A 19481-nucleotide genomic window follows, 5' to 3' on the forward strand; every position below is an offset into this window, starting at 1 on the left:
ACCTATGAAAATGTGCATTGGACCGTGGCCTGTATAGTCCCTGGAATTGTTCTCAGGGTGAAAAACCTTCATGAGTGTTAGAAACAATTAACATTTCCATTTATAACTAGACCCAAAGCTTTCTGAGTGGCAAAGATGTAAATTTATTTTAACCTTAAACCTAATGTATAATTTTTGTGTGAGAAACCAGTAGTGGGAGACTAGTGTGATTGGGAGATACATTTCAATTAATTCTTCCACCAATACCTTATCTCTTCTGCATCAGAACCTTTTATAGTGGTAAAATTAACAATTATGCAGCTGATGGCTGGCTAAATCCACCGGGGGAACGGAGAGAGCCTCAGATAACACGACACATATAAATCATTCAGGAGAACAATTCATGAAAGAAAAGTTATCTGTGTTTGGGATGACATTGGAAGAGCTAAATAGGAGTCAATTTGAAGAAGAGACATTTAGGCCCATTGTCCAGCTTGCCTTTTTTTTTTTCTAATTGTGTCATAATATACATTTTTAAAATTAATTATCCATTAGTGGCAAGATAAATGTCTCTTCTTGCATGAAGAAAATAGCAGCCTTGGTGGTGAAAGATTATTTTACCTGAGTAGCACTCAGAAAGAAAGCTGTTACCAGGTAAAGTGGCAACCATCCTTTGAAGAAGCACAGTGAAGGGTGACAGGCAAGCCCCTGTTTACCAAACTGCATAGAAGACCAGCGGACTTCAGCCCACCGATCAGTTACATCTGGAGAGGGAACCAAGCCTGGAATGGTGTTACACCAGACCACACACTTCACCGAGTAGTGAGGACTTCAGACTACAGCAACCCTATGAAAACTGGGTCCTAGGGAGTACCAAGCGGTATTTGCAGGATTTCTTGCCCTTAATATTTGGCAAGCGCCTGGAGGACTGACCTCATGCCTAAACCTTCATTCACCTTTAAAAGACGTCTATGCCGGTACTTTTCATAAACATCTTGTTCCTGATGTGGGGAAAAGATATATGTATACATAGATTCTGGGACAAGCTAGAATTTATTTATTTTTATTGGAGTATAAATGATTATGACAATGACATGGTTAGATAGCATCACCAACTCAATGGACATGAGTTTGAGGAAACTCCAGGCGACAGTGAAGGGCAGGGATGCCTGGTGTGCTGCAGTCCCATGGTTCATAAAGAGTAGGACATGACTTAGCAACTGAAAACAACAACAACAACAACAACAATTTTGTAGATTAACAATGTCGTGATAGTTTCAAGTGGACAGCAAAAGGAACTCAGCCATATATATACATGTATCCATTCTCCCCCAAACTTTCCTCCCATCTGGGCTGCCACATAACACTGAGCAGAATCAATGTGATATACATTAGGACCTCAACAGTTATCCATTTTAAATATAGCTGTGTGTATATGTCTATCCCAAACTCCTTGACTATCTCCTCCCTCCATCTTCCCCCTTGGGCAACCATAAGTTCAGAAACAAGCTAGAATTCAATAGGACCAATTGCCCAATACTACAGCCTAGAAAATTCCATGGATGGAGGAGCCTGGTGGGCTACAGTCCATGGGGTCACAAAGAGTCGGACACGACTGAGTGACTTCACGATGACGACAGTCTTGCAAGTGATCTGTTTTATTTCTTTATGAGCTCAGTTGCTTCAGCCATGTCTGACCCTTTGCTATAGCTATGACAATGTTTTGTATGTAATAAAACACCCTTTGTCCTTGTACATTGTAGCTTGAATTGTTTGCATGACTCTTTCTGTTATTTCCATAATTTCAAGGTTAAAAAACTCCTCCAGGTTTTGTCACCGAAGGATGGTTAGACTGGTTAGATCCTGCCAGACCACTTTCCTCCTTTGCCCAGTGAAACCTCTTCCATACAGATCACTAAAAATAAAACCATTTGAGAATTTTTCAATATGTTAAATATTGAGAGTGAACAATGTTCTAAGCCCCTGACAAATTTTCCGCTTTTTAAGAAACTGACTTTAGCTGTTATTGTGTATGAAGTCATATGTGCTGGTACTTAACACATTGTGCAACACTTGTCACATAGCAGACACTTCAAAAATGTGTTTCCTTCCCACCTTTCCTGTATTAAGAGGTATCTATTCCTTCCCCATGAGACTATTTTCTCATTGGCAGAGACTCTTTGTTACCTGACTGTTAAACTCCAGCCCCTGGGCCAGGGCTTGGTACAGAATTGACCTCAAATACCTAGTTGATGCTTGAACAACTAAAAGAATGAATAAACTCTCAATGAATAGTATAACTAGAAAAGGTAGCCTAAGTCCCATTTTTCAAACTTAATTACTATTTGTCAACACATTTTACAAGTTCTGCAGGCCTACTTTTATATACTTGTTCCAGGCTATTAAGACGTATATATAACTAATTCCATTCTCTTTCAAACTGACTCTAAAGATTTGATGGATCAAGGGTCACTTTTAGGTTACTTCCAACTCATCTTCATTTTCCCAGGCAGTTCCTTTACTGTGTGTGAGGGATCTGAGTTACAGTTGGAACTGAAGTAAGAGTTGTTGAATTTGAAATCAGATTCTTTTCTTTTTCTTAGTTCTTATGAATGATCCCATATCTTCTTTACCTCATCTTATGTATTTTGAACAACTACTTTAGAACAACTTCATTCCCTGTACTAAAGCTTGCATTGTTTCTCTTCTAGGATGGCAGACTTAGTACTAGCTTTTAGACAGAATATTTTCATCAAATATTAACATTGGATTGCATCTTTAATTAGTAAAAATTATTGTTTTCCCATATTTCATGATTTCAAAGAGCTCTCTAAATTTTGTTTTGCCTTCCCCTTCTTAAAATCACCTGGGCATTGCATCGCTTCTCCCTACCTAGCAGTGTGTTCTTTCCAGTATTCCTCCTTCTCCTGGGACTCAGACTCTGCTAGGCTTGCTTCTCATGGTCTTCGGTCTTTCCCTTTATTGATGGTTTCCTCTACCCACCCCCGCCCCCTACCTTTGCCTCTTTTCCTTTTCCTTCCTTCCATTTCTCTTTTGGGAGACTTCAGACAAAGCTCTCCCGTCTAAGGAAGGGTTTTTCATCTTGCTCTCAGTTAACACTTAGCTACCTTCTATCTGTGGTTTTTCCTGACTCATTTCCAAACGATCATTTGTGTTTCATTTTCTCCCGTGTCCCTTCATGGAATCTGTTTTATTAACCTTCCCCAACACTCCAGCCCCATTCTCTTCAACCCATGTCCTCCTCTTACACCCAGAGAACTTGCGTGCGCATTTTAGGACTTCTGCTTCCTGTTTTGGTTTCCATTTTCATTCTGGGCCCTTAGAGCTGGCACAGGGGAGATCTGCCTGAGCTTGACAGCAAACCTGTGTCCTTTTTTATTACAAAGAGCAGACATAGCCCCACAGCGAAGACATTCTGGCAAAGCAATTTTTGTGTGTGTGGTTTTCCGTACCAGCTTTAGTTTTTTGCTGACTCTAAAAACCAAAACAAAGCAAACAAGACCACTGAACAACCAAACACTGAAAAGTTTTTAAACAGTAAGAGTCCCGCTTGCCTCAATTCTACGTTTGTATCTGTATTTCCAATCAAAAGTTTACCATTATTTTTATGGAAATTATTAATGCAGAAAAAAACTTTCTATTGCAGTCATGATGTTTTCTATGCCCATGGTTTTATTCCTGAAGAGAATGAATTGCATTCTGAATTATTAGGGCTGTTTTTCCAAAGTACGTGTCCTTTTCTTTCAATACTGTGTCCAACCTTATATTTTTCCCTAATCACATGAATCACCCATTAAACTCTTTGTTTCCTGGAATTTGAATTGGAAAGGTTCTTGTTTAAAGAAAAAGCTCAGTAAGTTTTTGTTGGATGAATGGGGAAACCTTAATTTATCTCATGCCAGTTGTAATAATAATTAATATCTTCATCTCTGCCACTATTACATCATCTTTACCACAACAGCTAACACTTACTTGCTCTTTGCCAGGGACTAACCTTTAAAGACATTATCTAATCATAGTAGTTGCATGTAAGTTTGTTTTTCTTTAGAATAACTTAATTTAGATTTCAAGCTTTCATTCTACTAAGATTGTAATGCTTTATCTCAGATACATCAGGGTTTCCCCTTTTTCTGGGGTCATTTCTAAAAATCACGGTTGTGACAGACACTATTTTTTTTTTTTTTTAATTTACTTTCTAGTTTTTGACCACACCACACAGCATACAGGATCTTAGTTCCCCAACCAGGGATTGAATCTGTAGCTCCTAGAGTGGAAGGGCAGAGTTTTAACCTCTGGACTACCAGGGAAGTCCCAATTTTGCAACCAATGTAACTCCCTCAACTGTGTTGTTAACAGCATGCTGATATACTTTAATAAGTATAATATTAATATTATACTTTAATATATTTAATATTAATAAAATATAATTAATATTATATTGATATACTTTAATAAGTAAGCAAAGTGTCCAACTTACTACTCCATTTCTCTGCCTCATTTGCAGCTAGGGTAACCAATTCTGGCCAAGGACACATAAGAGAAAGCCAGCTGGAACTTCTAGGGTAGCTTTTGCATCCACAAGGCTTGATGCTGGCTCCTCCCTCTCTCCTTTCTCCTTTGATCTCAGATATAATGCCTGGGGCAGGGGTAGCAATGTTGTGGCCATGCAGAAAAGGCCCTAAATTGCATTAGTGAATTATAGAACCAATTTGAGTAATCATCTGTTTTTGGACTTCCTATTATGTGAGAAAAACAAGTGACTATTTTTTAAAGCCACTGGAATTGTCTTTTATGCTTCTTACAGCTGAATGTAGTATTCCTAAGTAATACAGTAGGGTTATGGAGTGCTATAAATGCAAAAGTCCTTCATCGATAGCACTTCAGTGCTGTCATCCTTCAGTCACTAACACCTCATCTAGCCTGGCATTGTCATTGAACGCAGGCCATAATTGAGGTCCCCTGTACCTGGCTAATGGTTGTTTTACACTCTGCAAGTTTGTATTCTAGTTCTTTGCCATGATGGTGCTGGTGGTGGTGGCAAGGGCGTCATCTGTTTTGGTGCCATTCTGGGATATCAGAGTATTTGCAAAGCTGATGGTAGGTCTGTCTGTGGTGGACTGTTACAATGGTTGCTCCTGTTTAACCACTCCATTGGGCGTTCATGCTGTGTGTAGACCTTTTCCATACTGACTCTAGGCTTGGTCTCTTGACTTGTATCAGCCAATGACACGTTAGCAGGCTTGGTGCACGCAGAGGTTCAATAAGCTGCCTGTACACCGGGGCTTGTCTGCTTGGAACATTCCCAGCCATCGTGGTCTGAGAAGCCCAGTCTCAGAGAGAGATCACTGTAGGAGAACAGAGACACTCCAGTTGACCTTTAGCTGAACAATCAGTCAACAGCTTATACAAACCAGAAGACTTGCAAATGAGTCATCTTGGGTATTCCAAGCCTGCTGAACCTCTAAATGACTACAGTCCAGTTTGAACCATGTGGAGTGGAAGAATTGCCTAACTGAGCCCTGGCAACCCATAGAGTCATGAGCATTAATAAAACGCTTGTTGATTTAAGCCATCAAAGTTTGGGATGATTTGTTACCCAATAATAGATAACTAGAAAAGGTCCTTTTCCCCTAGATACACCATGATTTAGAGAATTGCAGTATTATAATGACTAGCACAGCTCTAAAATTTTTTTTAAAGATAAGTATTTGATTTTGACTTTTTGCTTTAAGGCTTAGGTATAATTTTTTGTATGTATGGAACACAAGAAGCCTGATACATTCATAAGCCAATTCAAAACAGTGCATTTTCTATTTTATTCTACTTAGCATTTATATAGTACTCATTATCACAAAATATAGATGCTTTACAATGTTATTATTTAGCATTTATATAGCACTTTTCGCTTTCAGTGTATGCTACAAATTAATGTTTATGATTGCAAAATGACTATAGTCATTTAAATTTTAACATTATTTCATAACCTTCCTTGTAGAGGATAAAATGTATAACCAATATTGGGCCTAATTTATATGTCCCTTGAGAATGTGCATATGTTGACTGTGTAGAGGGCTGGGTCCAAGGCAATGAGTAGAAATGGGGCATCAGTGCCATTGCGACAAAGACCACACCAGAAAATCTGAACTGAAAAAATGAGTCCCAGCCAACTGCAATGTTTGATACAAATATCCCTTCAAGCAATATTTGATACAAATATCCCAGAAACCATAACTATTTGTATAGCAATTTAAGCTGGAGTAAGTACACCATAGTAGACCAGAGGAGAAGTTTTGGAATAAGACAAACGGAGAATGTTTTCAACCTCTCAGATTATGAACTTTTTTTTTTAAGACTTCTTTTTTCATGTGGACCATTTTAAAAGTCTTTATTGAATTTGTTACAATATGCTTCTCTCTTATGTTTTGTTTTTTTGACCAAAAGCCATGTGGAATCTTAGCTCCCAGACAAAGGATCAAACCTGCAGCCCCTGCATTGGAAGCTGAAACCTTAACCACTGGATCACCAGGGAAGTCCCAGAGATTACTAGCTCTTTATCCATAAAATGGATATTGATTTTATACAGCGATTGTGACAATGAAATTGGACACCAGTAAAAACACTTTGTGTAGGCCTAATACAGTGAAAATGTGTAAAAAATTAGAGCCATTCTTATTACTAAGATTCTGTTATTAAGGTTGTTACTCAGGTCTGATTGGATGCTAGTTGAGAATTAATTGTTTAGTGTCACAAAGCTGTCTTGGTTTGAAGGGTGAAGGAATGCTGTAGCCCTTTCAAGTGGTGAAAGTGCCAATTGTACCCTCTTGTACTCTGCCATCTTGTACTCTCCACAAATGATCATAAGGAGTGAATCCGTTGTAGGGTTTACTAAACCTCTGGTCTTCCTTGTCAGCAGAGAAGACTATCTGTCTTGCTCTGCTTAAGAACGCTCTTTATTGTTATGAAAGGAGACGTGGTCTAGGATTTCTGTACTGATGGGAGGAGAGAGCATCTGGCTTTCTGGTGAACCACCACTGCCCTGCTATACCCCGGGGAGTAGAGATTTTCTTACTTAACAGCAGAGTCACCAAGATAGTAGTCCTTTCTTCCTAACAACCGGAGGAGTGACCTTGGCATTAAAATTCCCTATTGGGCAAGCACACACTTAACTGGTACTGTCCAGGTTCAAGGAAGAAAATGGAGCCATCTTCTCTCTATTTCTGACAAAAAGGAAGTTAGTTGCTGAATCATTGTTAAATGGCTCTTTACACCATCTTAGTGTCAAAGTTATCATTTGAATTCAATCTTACATTCTAAAGGGCTTCCCTGGTGGCTCAGAGGTTAAAGCGTCTGCCTGCAATGCGGGAGACCTGGGTTTGATCCCTGGATCAGGAAGATCCCCTGGAGAAGGCAATGACAACCCACTCCAGTATTCTTGCCTGGAGAATCTCATGGATGGAGGAGCCTGGTAGGCTACAGTCCACAGGGTTGCAAAGAGTCGACTTCACTTCACTTTACATTCTAAAAAGACATAGTCTTTATGTGTGTGCATGCTAAGTTGCTTCAGTCCTGTCTGACTCTTTGTGACCCCATGGACTGTAGCCCACCAGGCTCCTCTGTCCATGCGGATTCTCCAGGCAAGAATACTGGATTGGGTTACCCTGCTCTCCTCCAGGGGATCTTCCCAACCCAGGGATCAAACCTGCAGTGTCCTCCATCTCCTGCATTGTAGGCGGATTCTTTACTGCTTGAGCTATCGTGGAAGCCTATAGTCTTTTCAGAGCTACCCAAAGAGTTCTCCTGTATATTCTTAGATTTTTACTTTCTACAATTATCAGTATTACAAAATGCTCAGGTTGGTTTCCAAACCATTTGTCCAGTTGCTTGATCATAACGTTTAGGGGCTTGGTTTCCTACCAGAAATTCATGTTTTCAGCTTGTTTTCAGACATAGCAAGGCATAAACCTGGGCTTGAAAAAAGGTTTGTGCATCTGAATGCTTTTGCACTTAAAAAAAAATCTTTAAAACTGGAAGTCAGATAGAATGGTAGAGTAGAAATTGTTGTGTTACCTCTTTTTTCTTTTCTTTTAGAGATTGTTAACCTAACGTGGACAATTTTCTAAAATTCATGTATACTTTCAGAGTGAAATGTAAAATCTTGGGTTCGTGCATTTGTTTCAGGAGGACTGGCTGTCTTCAGAAGGAGCAGTTTTAATGACTCTTGAAGTTCTGTTTCTGTTTTGCAATGTGTTGGTTCTGAAAAACCGTGAAAACATTTGCTTGAATATTTTATTAATTCTTATACAGATAATTGATAAAACCACCAAACTTTTCTGAGGTTGTCCTAAATCATGAGACTTCATCATTCTTGTGTGCGAAGTCACTTCAGAGTCCAACTCTTTGTGACCTTATGGACCGTAGCCCACCAGGCTCTTCTGTGCCTGGGCTCCTCCAGGCAAGAATACTGGAGTGGGTTGCCATGCCCTCCTCCAGGGGATTTTCCCGACCCAGGAATTGAACCCGAATCTCTTTCGTCTCCTCATTGGCAGGCAGGTTCTTCACCACTAGTGCCACCTGGGGAGGCATTTTCAAATCTTCTTTTAGTACTTAAGGATTTGGCCTTTGTGTCATTCTCAACTTCATTCTCCCCTCAAAACAAGAGCTTTGGAGAAAAACATGAAAGGTGAAAACTACATTTAAAAAATGAGAGGGATTTCCCTGATGGTCTAGTGGCTAAGATTCTGTATTCCCAATGCAGGAGGCCCTGGTTCAATCCCTGGGCAGGGAACTAGATTCCACATGCTGCAACTAAAGGACCTCTTATGCCTCAGTGAAGATGGAAGATCCTGAGTGCTGCAAGACCTGGTGTACCCAAATAAATAAATAAATATTTTAGAAATTAAAAACAAATTAACCTTGAACTGTGCCATGGGCATAAATATGAAGTGTCAAGTGAAGACAGTATTCAAACTCCCTGTCCTTTGGATGCCTTTGTAAGATCCTAAAGGGCTGATTCCTGACCAAGTAGGGCAGGAAAGCCTGCATAATTGGGGAGATGCTTCAGTAAGAGCTGAAACACAGTGGAAAGAGGAAGAACTGGAATTCAAGAAGAGCTAATAGGGAATAAGAAGAAAAATAAGATGATAGGAAATATGTTTGAAGTGAGAAATAATTGATACTTGAATATGCTGCATGCAAAAGGGGAAAAAAGAAGCCCACAAAAGAGGTCTTAAAGAAATGTGGAAAAGCCCTGGAGATGAAATGTTATATAAATATTGCTAGTCAGTTATAATCAACCATGGCAAAGCCACATGTTTTGTAACTGAAAGAACTGACAAAGGCAAAACGACCGACTCAGCACTGGATAAAGGGAGTTGGGGGAAAGAGCATTTATTAATTGCCAAAAATTAAATAAATAAATGGAAGGAGACTGGTATTTAGGGTGGCTGAGGCAAAAATACAAGATCATGGATGGCGTGAAAATGTTGAGAAAGTAGAATAAATGCTAGATCAAAAGAACTGGAAAACAACAGATTTCCTCCTTGGAGTTATGCTAGCATTAAATAAGGACTACTTATAAGGAACAATGAGAGCCCAATTCAGCAAGACTTAGAAAAAGGAGAGCCCACCAGCAAATCAAATCCAAAGAACAATATCTGTGGCAATTAGAGGGCACAGATAAAATGCTTAACACCATTCTTATCAGGTGGGTCTCCAGGTAAAAACTCTCAGCGCTCCCGACTGCCCACTGCTCAATGAACCCACCCTCAGGGTATCTGTTCTGGATCTTCCATCCTGCTTCCTCTAGGAGCTGCCATTTCCCCCACTGAGAATTGCCCTGCGCAGGGCTCTTGTCCTCTGTCTCTTTTTCAAGATCTGTCCCTAAATCTCCTCTCCTTACCCAGCCTTTATGTCTCCTATAGCAAATACATTTCAAATCACATCCTCTGCCATTAATTTGTTCAGCAAATACCTATGGACTGCCTCCGATGTACCTGGAACTTTTCTAGACTCTAGAATGATAGAGCTATTCTATAGTGATGATACAACAGACAGGAATCCTTGTCTTCGTGGAGCATATTTTAGTGAGGGGAGAGTGAAGAAATATCCTATGAATAATTAAATGCAATAATAGTCATGAAATGTTTGCCTCTCTCCTGTATTCGTTTCCATGATTGCTGTAAACAATTTCCAAAACTTTTGGGTAACTCAAAAAACGACAGTAATTTATTTTCTCAGTGTTCTGGAGGCCTAAAGTCTGAATCGAGGTGCTGGTGGGTCCCCCCTACCTCTGGAGGCTCTGGGGGGAATCCTTTTCCGCCTCTTGCAGCTTCTGGGGGCTCCCAGGGTGCATGGGGGACACCACTCCAGTCTCTATCTCGGTGGTCACATTGCCTGCGCCCCTTCTGTGCAATTTCCCTTTGCTTCTCTCTCACAGGGACACTTGTCCCTGGATTTAGTCAATGAGGTCTGGATAATCTCAAGATTATTTTCAAAGACCCTTTTTCCAAATAAGGTCACTTCTCAGCTTCCAGGAATTTGCATAGATATCCTTAGGGAGGACTGTCTGGGGACTACCACATCTCCAAAGTCTATGTAGAAGGAATTTCCAATTTTTTTTTTGAACGCACAAGAGCCATATCTTTTTTTTTTTTTTTAATCAGATTCTGTTTGGATATGGCCACCTATGACCTTGTTTTCCATCTTTCCATCTTTCCATCCAGATCCAGCAATTCTGCCCTTCAAAATAGATTGCAGTTGCTTTACGTCTTTGCCCACTGCTTCTACTCTGGTCCAAATGGTACCGCTTTTTTGCCCATATTCTTTGCCGTAGCTGCCCCTCTGTCCTTCCTCCCCATCTCGCCCCTTTACAGATGTGGTTCCATGGCCCGAGTGGAAGCTTTCCCGGGAGTCCACCAGAGCCTCTGCAGGTCTGACTAATGTAGCCTGCTCAGATATGCTTCCCATGAAGACCCTAGTTAACAGTCAATGTATCATGATCAAAATGATTATGTGTTTGTGGTTTATAGGCTTCCTGTCTGTCTCCCTGCGCTGCACTGATGGTAACTGCCATCGGAACACTCTCTCTCTCTCTTTTTTTTTTTTTTTAGAAAGTTAAGCAGACATCATGAATGTAGGATTTAAAATGAACTTCCCTAGTAGCTTCTAGACTCTGCACCAAAGCCCTCCCTGTTCAGGGATGGTCTCATCTGCATTTGGGTGAGCAGCGTGTGCCCTTCAGAAGGATTGCTCTGCAGCAGGGCATCTTCACTCAGCAAACAAGCCCTCAGCTAGGCTTAGCAAACTGCACTCCCTTAGGCGGAAAAAGGATTAAAACCTTTTGGAGGACTTCCCTTGCGGTCCAGTGGTTAAGAATCTTCCTGCCAATACAGTGGATACAGGTTCAATCCCTGGTCCGGGAAGATCCCATCTGCCTCAGAGGAACAAAGCCTGCCACAACTGCTGAGCCTGCACGCTGCAGCTCCTGAAGCACGTGTGCCTAGAGCCTGTGCTAAGTAACAAGAGAAAGTGAAAGTGAAGTCACTTAGTCATGTCCGACTCTTTGTGACCCCATGCACTGCAGCCCATCAGTCTCTTCTGTCCATGGAATTCTCCAGCAAGAATACTGGAGTGGGTTGCCATTTCCTTCTCCAGGGGATCTTCCCAACCCAGGGATCAGAACCCTGGTCTCCCACATTGCAGGCAGACACTTTACCATCTGAGCCACCAGGGAAGCAACCAACAAGAGAAGCAACTGCAATGAGAGGCCTCAGCGAAGAGGAGCCCCCCTCTCTGCAACTAGAGAAAGCCCACAGCGCAGCAATGACCCAGCACAGCCAACAGTTTAAAAATAAATACATAAAACCATTTTGAAACATCTCCACAGGGATCAAATAAAGAATTTCTGGCTGATCTTTAATTCACCTGAATTTCAATAGTCATTTTATCTGAATCTTCAAGCACTCAGGTGGGTTTTACTCTAATTTGGTGGCTCCTCCAGTGTGGCACCCAGATTAATGCCATTAACATCACCTGGGAGCTCCAGAGAAATGCAGATTTGAGAGAGTCCCACTTTCCAGGTGGCTCAGACAGTAAAGAGTCACCTTTAATGTGGGAGAACAGGGTTTGATCCCTAAGTTGGGAAGATCACCTGCAGAAGAAAATGGCAATCCACTACAGTATCTTGTCTAGGAAAATCTCATGGACAGAGGAACCTGGCAGGCTACAGCCCATGGGGTCACAAAGAGTCGGACATGACTGAGCGACTAACATACACACCCACTCACCCCAGACTTAATGAAAAGGAAGTTTTGGGGGGCAGCCTCTGTCGCTTTGCAAGCTTTCCAAGTGTTTCTAATTCTTGATAAATTTGAGCACCTGTGCTGTAACTGAGGCGAAGGCAATGGCACCACACTCCAGTACTCTTGCCTGGAAAATCCCATGGATGAAGGAGCCTGGTAGACTGCAGTCCATGGGGTCACTAAGAGTCGGATACCACTGAGTGACTTCACTTTCACTTTTCACTTTCATACATTGGAGAAGGAAATGGCAACCCACTCCAGTGTTCTTGCCTGGAGAATCCCAGGGACGGGGGAGCCTGGTGGGCTGCCGTCTATGGGGTCTCACAGAGTCAGACACAACTGAAGCGACTTAGCAGCAGTAGCTGTAATTGATTTTAATGACTTTAACCACTCTCATTGTCTTAGGATAGTTTTAATCCCATCTTTGCCATTTGAGTATTAAGCAGCCTCTTGTAATGTCACATCTTCTTTCTTTTAGTAATTGAAACTTCTCGGAAAATTGCTTTTCCAAATAATTATATATGAATATCCATATGCAATATATACTATGTATGTAGTATGTGAATATGTGTAACATATTTATTTATATAACTCAGAAGAAAACACTAGATACATGCCAAGGTGTTGTCTGGAAATACCCCAGTTTAGGTGATCTTTATGTTTTTCTTTACATTAGCAAAATGTTACAATAATTTTTATTTTTAAGTTATTTTTTCTGCACCACAGATTAGTTGAGGTGAAGGAGCTCTTTCTATGAGCTCATGGAACGTTCTTTCTTTAAAATTATATTAATTTTTAAAAAATTATATGAAAAAAAAACCAGGAAAAACAAAGGGCTAACCTCCCTACTTTAAAGAAAAGGAAAAAACCCAATGAATCCATTAGAAAAATGAACAAAGGAACCATCAGATAAAGAAACATAAATGGTCCTTAAATATGTGAAGAGATACCATCCACCTCCATAATAGAAAAAATATAGATTAAAGCTATACATAAATACCATTTTAACTTTATTAGATTAAATTAAATACAAAAGTTGGACAAAATACCCACTGGTCAAATAGAGAAACAGGATGTCACAAACATTCCTATTGGGAGTTCAAACTAGTACAACTACTATTGTTGTACTAGAGTTAATTTGACAAAATCTACCAAAATGACAAATGCAAGTCAAAGAAAAACAAATACTGCATGGTCTCACTCATATGTGAAATTGAGGGGGAAAAAAAAAAAGGCAAGCTTATAGACAGAGAACAGATTGGTGATTGCCACAAGGGAGGGAGGGGTGGGAGAGAAATGGGTGAAGGGGGTCAACCCATACAAAGTTCCAGTTACAAAATAAGCAAGTTCTGGGGATGTAATCCCTGGTGGCTCAGATGGTAAAGAGTCCTCCTCCAACATAGGAGACTTGGGTTCGACCCCCTGGGTTGGGAAGATACCCTGGAGGAGTACATGGCAACCCACTCCAGTATTCTTGCCTGGAGAATCCCCATGGACAGAGGAGCCTGGTGGGCTATAGTCTGTGGGGTCACAAAGAGTCAGACAAGACTTAGTGACTAAGCACACAGGGGATGTAATATACAACACTTGACTATAGTTAATAAGATGTGTTGCATAAATTAAAGTTGCTAAAAGAGTAAATCTTAAAAATTTTCATCACAAGTAAAAAAATTTGTGTAACAATGTGTGGTGGCGAACGTTAACTAGTCTTGTTGTGGTGATCCTTCATAACGGAATAGGTGTTACTCTTAAAATTGTAAAAAGTGACACAGAAATTTTGCTTGTTTTTTAAAAGGTAATATATTCATATGGTTCAGAAATAAAAATACTTAACAGAGTACACATTGCCTCTGCTCCTGTCCTTTTCTCCCCACCCCTCTATGAAAACTACTTGTAGCCTCCTATCTTTCCTTTATCTTTAGCATTAAGTGATTTGCAAACCCCAACCATTCTTCCTTCACAGTCTCTTCTGTTTCCACTTCCTCCTTTCTACTCCCTTGGACCACTCCCAACGTTCATGTTCATGTTCAGGGAGGTGCTTGTGCAAACTAGTGCAACAGCGTCCAAGTCTCTCTGCTCGTCTTTCTTTTCTCTGTTCTGTTTGCCAGGCTATCACCAAATTAATCTTCGCCAGATCTTATTTCAATCATGTTATTCCCCTATTTAAAAAGTTCGGGTTTTTTTTGTTTTTTGTTTTAATAAAGAGACACCTACCAAATCTAGTCCAGCCTCTGTCTTTTGGAGCTTAGTCGGGGGACTAGCTGAGCCCTGACTAGGAAGGAGAAAACCGCTTCCCTCTCAATACTCAGAGAGTAAAAGAAAAGATAGTTTTTTTAGAGAAAGAAACAAGATTCAAAAGAAAATTTTCTGACTGTAAATCTTCTACACTTATCCACAAGGCTAAGGTAATGCCTTGCTAAATTTTTTCAACTATGTTTATTTCACTGTGAAATTGGATGGCCTACCCTCCCACCATGCTGGAAGGGCTCCGCAGGGAAGGTGCTGATAAAGAGCCCATATGAAAAAGGACCACTTCTCCATATCCTCCTGTCTTTGCAATCATTCCCTAGTTTTGCTGACTGCAAAAATCTGAAGAGAAAAGGACAAATATGAAAGCACAAGCAGTGAACTATCCCAGCACTGGGTCGGTTGCCAGTCAGTGGTGGCGCCTGTCAGTAATGGCGCCCGTCACAGGCACGGATGAAGTTCAGGAATTGTGTGTTAGATGAATGTGTCTTCTGAGCTCCTCTTCACAAACCCTCCAGAATGGTTGCCATGGCGCCCCTGGTTACTGCGGCAAACCTGACATCTTAGCCTGACCACCAGAATCACCTGTTGAGTACATCCTGAGAGCCTGGTCCTCTGTGTGCCCTGTGTGTAAAGACTGAAAGAAGAGTGAAGGCTGTGGTCCTTCTATTAATTTAGGGGAGATTTTAAAAATTCACCAGGAAGAATGAACTTTTCTGTTAACATTTCTTTTTTCTCGGTGACAAATATTTTTGTTTTTTAGATAGATGGCATGATGTGGGAACACGGAACTAAAACATAAACATTTTTACACTGCCAAATTCAAATAACTGTATTTTTAAAGAGTTCTAATCAACTTATTATAAGAAATAATTGCAATGTATGAGAGCTGACTCATTGGAAAAGACCCTGATGCTGGGAAAGATTGAATGCAGGAGGAGAAGGGGGCAACAGAGGATGAGATGGCTGGATGGCATCATTGACTTGATGAACATGAGTTTGAGCAAAGTGCAGGAGCTAGTGAAGGACAGGGAAGCCTCGGGTGCTGCACTCCATGGGGTTGGACGTGACTTAGTGACTGAACCGTTAACATTTCTTAAGAACAGATCATCTTATTCTCTACTTCAGAGTCTAAGAAACTCCTTTCAATAATATATTGATATTTTAAAAGTATATATTGATATTCTGAAGTCAAGTTTGAAGGTGACAAGATGGTATTCCTGTTGTGGGTTTCTCTGGTAGTTCAGATGGTAAAAAAAATCTGTCCACAATGCCGGAAACCCAGGTTCCATCCCTGGGTTGGGAAGATCCCCTGGAGAAGGAAATGTTATTCTTGCCTGGAAAATCATTCCAATATTCTTGCCTGGAAAATCCCATGGACAGAGGAGCCTGATGGGTTACAATCCATGGGGTCGTAGAGTAAGACATGACTGAGTGACTAACACTTCTTAAAATTTCACTAGGAAGAATGAACTTTTCTGTTAAAATTTCTTAGGAACAAATCAGCTTTATTTTCTACTTTAGAGTCTAAGAAAGTCCTTTCAATAATATATTGATATTTTTAAAATATATTGATATTTTGAAGTCAAGTTTGAAGATTACAAGGTGGTATTCCTGTTGTTCAAATCAAATGACATAACTGTGATCCCATTTATACTTGATGCTTTCACCTTGGGGTATTTGAAAATGAGGTGCGTTTCCTTTTGTCTTTCCAATGGCAGCCCCTTGGAAAACTTGTGTGAGCACAAGGCTTAGAATCAGGAACTCTTGGTTCTGCCCCTGACTCACCGGGTTACCCAACTTAACCTCACTGTTTCCTCATCTGTGAAATGGGGATAATGATACTTACCTCTCTCACTGGAGTGTCAGGAGTATTAATTAGTGTTTGTCAAATGCTTTGAGATCCTCAGATGAAAGGTCCCGTGGAAGCGCCGTATAAAGTATTATTATATAAAGCCTCCCTCCCTCCCACTTTCACTGAGCCGTGATTACCAGTCCCCGCCAACTCTAAATGGCGGTAATGCCGCAGTCAGACACGACAAGGCAAGTTTTATTGGTCCATTAGGACATGCCTATTTGAAGGAATTAGTTTTGTGAAAATGGTTATTATGCCAAGGACTTTTTATTTTAGGCAGTTGTTGGTGTTAATAGTTAATAGTTAAATATTAAGCCATTTGGAAAGGCTGGTTTCACGTTTCAATTGGGGAGTCAGGCCTTTGTGACCATGCCACTTACATCTAAAGAAGCTTAGGCATGTGGTGGGGGAGCATTTACTTCCCATAAAATGAAATTATATTTATATGGAAGGCCGACTTCAGTTTCTGAGAAACCAGCTGGGGAGTGAAGACAATGCTTGCCACTTAATTAGGAAAGGAAGAAGTGTCTCCCACATACTGTAATTTTCTGGATTCCAATTTCAAAGGATTCGTAACTTGCAAAAAAAAAATTAATTCTCTCATTAGAGTCATATTTAATCCATGGCAGCAAGCTAAATCAATTCTTGGTACCTCTTTTTTTTTTCCCCACTCTTTTGTGGATCAGTATTACATATAGCATTTGAGAATTAACAGACTGCACAGAGGGGGCACGTGTCTTATAGGTGATGGCTGGAATGAAATAATGTATGTTCTTTGAAGAATTAAAGCACCATTCATTCATCTTGTTCTAGGTTTATTTTTTGTTTTTTGATCTCCCATCAGGCTTAGTATTTTCCTGGTTCAAAAATAACTGTTTATTTCCTCTTTGGGAAGTGAAATCAGCTTGATAAGTCTATTTCAAAAGTTACCTGAGTTATTAATGTGATGATCTTATCTAAAAGTTAGATGACACATTCATATTTTCCTACCTGCACATTTCTTTTAAAAAAAAAAACAAAATAAAAACTTTAGAGGAACCAATATTCTTCAATTATAGCAGAATTGTGTTCTTATAATTTGTCTGAAAGGCAAGACAAATAAAGAAGTGACATGTTTTTATCAAGCTTTTCTTTTCTAATATGGGAAGTAGTCAACTATTTTCCTATCATGTAGATCACAAGGTAACATTTCATCACAACATGAATTCATATCGTGTTTATAAATGCTATATGACCTCATTTAGATTCATTTCTAATTTGTGCTAATTTGGATATGAAGAGTAGAACCACCACTGTTTTGCCCATGAAAACAGCTTCTTAAGCAAATTCATTGTCTGAACAAGGGAAACACTTTCTTAAGAGTGAGGTCTAACATTGTCTGCTGCTGCTGCTAAGTCACTTCAGTCGTGTCCGACTCTGTGTGACTCCATAGACGGCAGCCCACCAGGCTCCCCCGTCCCTGGGATTCTCCAGGCAAGAACACTGGAGTGGGTTGCCATTTCCTTCTCCAATGCATAAAAGTGAAAAGTGAAAGTGAAGTCGCTCAGTCGTGTCCGACTCTTAGCGACCCCATGGACTGTGGCCCACCAGGGTCCTCCGTCCATGGGATTTTCCAGGCAAGAGTACTGGAGTGGGGTGCCATTTAGGGTCTGAGAAACCAGTTAGTAGTATTTTTGGCATACAAAGCATATGCCAATTACAAAGGATTCTTATCTACCTATTAACAGACTTAGTAGTCCTCTTTTGCACTTAGGGCCCATTAACCTGACCATAATTTTGCTATGTTTGCTTATTAAAATACGTACACACACCTTTTTTTTTTTAATCACAGATCTAAGTGACTGAATCAGTTTTCTTCTCTGGGTGTTCTGTTATTTTTAAATTTTTTTCATTAACACTGAAAATTATTTAATTATTGTTTTTAAAGATTGTTTGATGTGGACCATTTTTAAAGTCTTTACTGAATTTGTTATAGTATTGCTTTTATTTTATGCTTTGGTTTTTTGGCCATGAGGCATGGGAGATCTTCACTCCCCAATAAGGGATCGAACACGCACCCCCTCCAAGGGAAGGCAAAGTCTTAACCACTGGATGGCCAGGGAAGTCCCCCAGATTATTCATTCAGCAAACACCACATCACTGAGAATTCCATTGTCCTGGACTGGAGATTAGGCAGAGGGAGAGAGTGGAGGCAGAAAATTTACTACAAAAAATTGTGTCGTGTTTACATTGGAGGAGAATCTCATTTATTCTCATGGATTCTAGGGAGGGCAGATGTAGAGACAGTGAGGTCAGAGTACACTTTGCAGAGAATGAAGTTGTGGGGAGTGGGGAGGAAGGGGGAGGGTGCAAAGAAATGAAGAGATGGCTGGAGTGCTTGGCAGGGCTGGAATGCCTGGTGGGGGTGGGCAGAAGCAGGGGAGCGAGGCAGGGCTTGGATCAAAAATGGGCTCCTGATTCATGCTCACCATGTCAGCTTTTATTCTAATGATGACATCACTGGAGGATTTTAGTCGTGTGATGTGGTCAGCTTTAAGATTAGAATGGTGTCAGATTAATTTTGCTCAGGACTTCCCAGATCTGATTCATCCTAATGACTAAAAAACATAAAACAAAAGCAAAACCCTTTAATTTTACTTATTTTAGAAAATTTAAATGTTAAAACACTAAAATCAAGCATATGAAAAGATAAATTATCGCCTTTCTCCTTCACACTCTCACTAATATAAAAGGGTCCAAATACATATAGACTTTCAACAGTTTGTTGTACACTTAAAACTAATTATTATGCAGTAGGTCAACTATACTTCAATAAAAAAGCTTATTTCCACTTATTTTTATGTTTCTCTCCAGTATTTAGATAAATACAAGCAAATATGAATATGAACTCTTATTTCCTTCCTTTTTTTAGCCCAAAGGCAAAAATTTTGGCTGTTTTTTGTTTTTAAATTTTGTTTGGAAGAGGTAAGTTCAAGAATCTTAATTTTTTACATTTTTTTTTTAGAAAGGCATTTTATTTAAAATAGCCATGTGTACATGTCAACCCTAACCTTCCAGTTTATCCTTCCCTTCCACTCTTC

The sequence above is a fragment of the Bos indicus genome, chromosome 12 (genome assembly GCF_029378745.1).
Source record: "Bos indicus isolate NIAB-ARS_2022 breed Sahiwal x Tharparkar chromosome 12, NIAB-ARS_B.indTharparkar_mat_pri_1.0, whole genome shotgun sequence".
NCBI lineage: Eukaryota > Metazoa > Chordata > Mammalia > Artiodactyla > Bovidae > Bos > Bos indicus.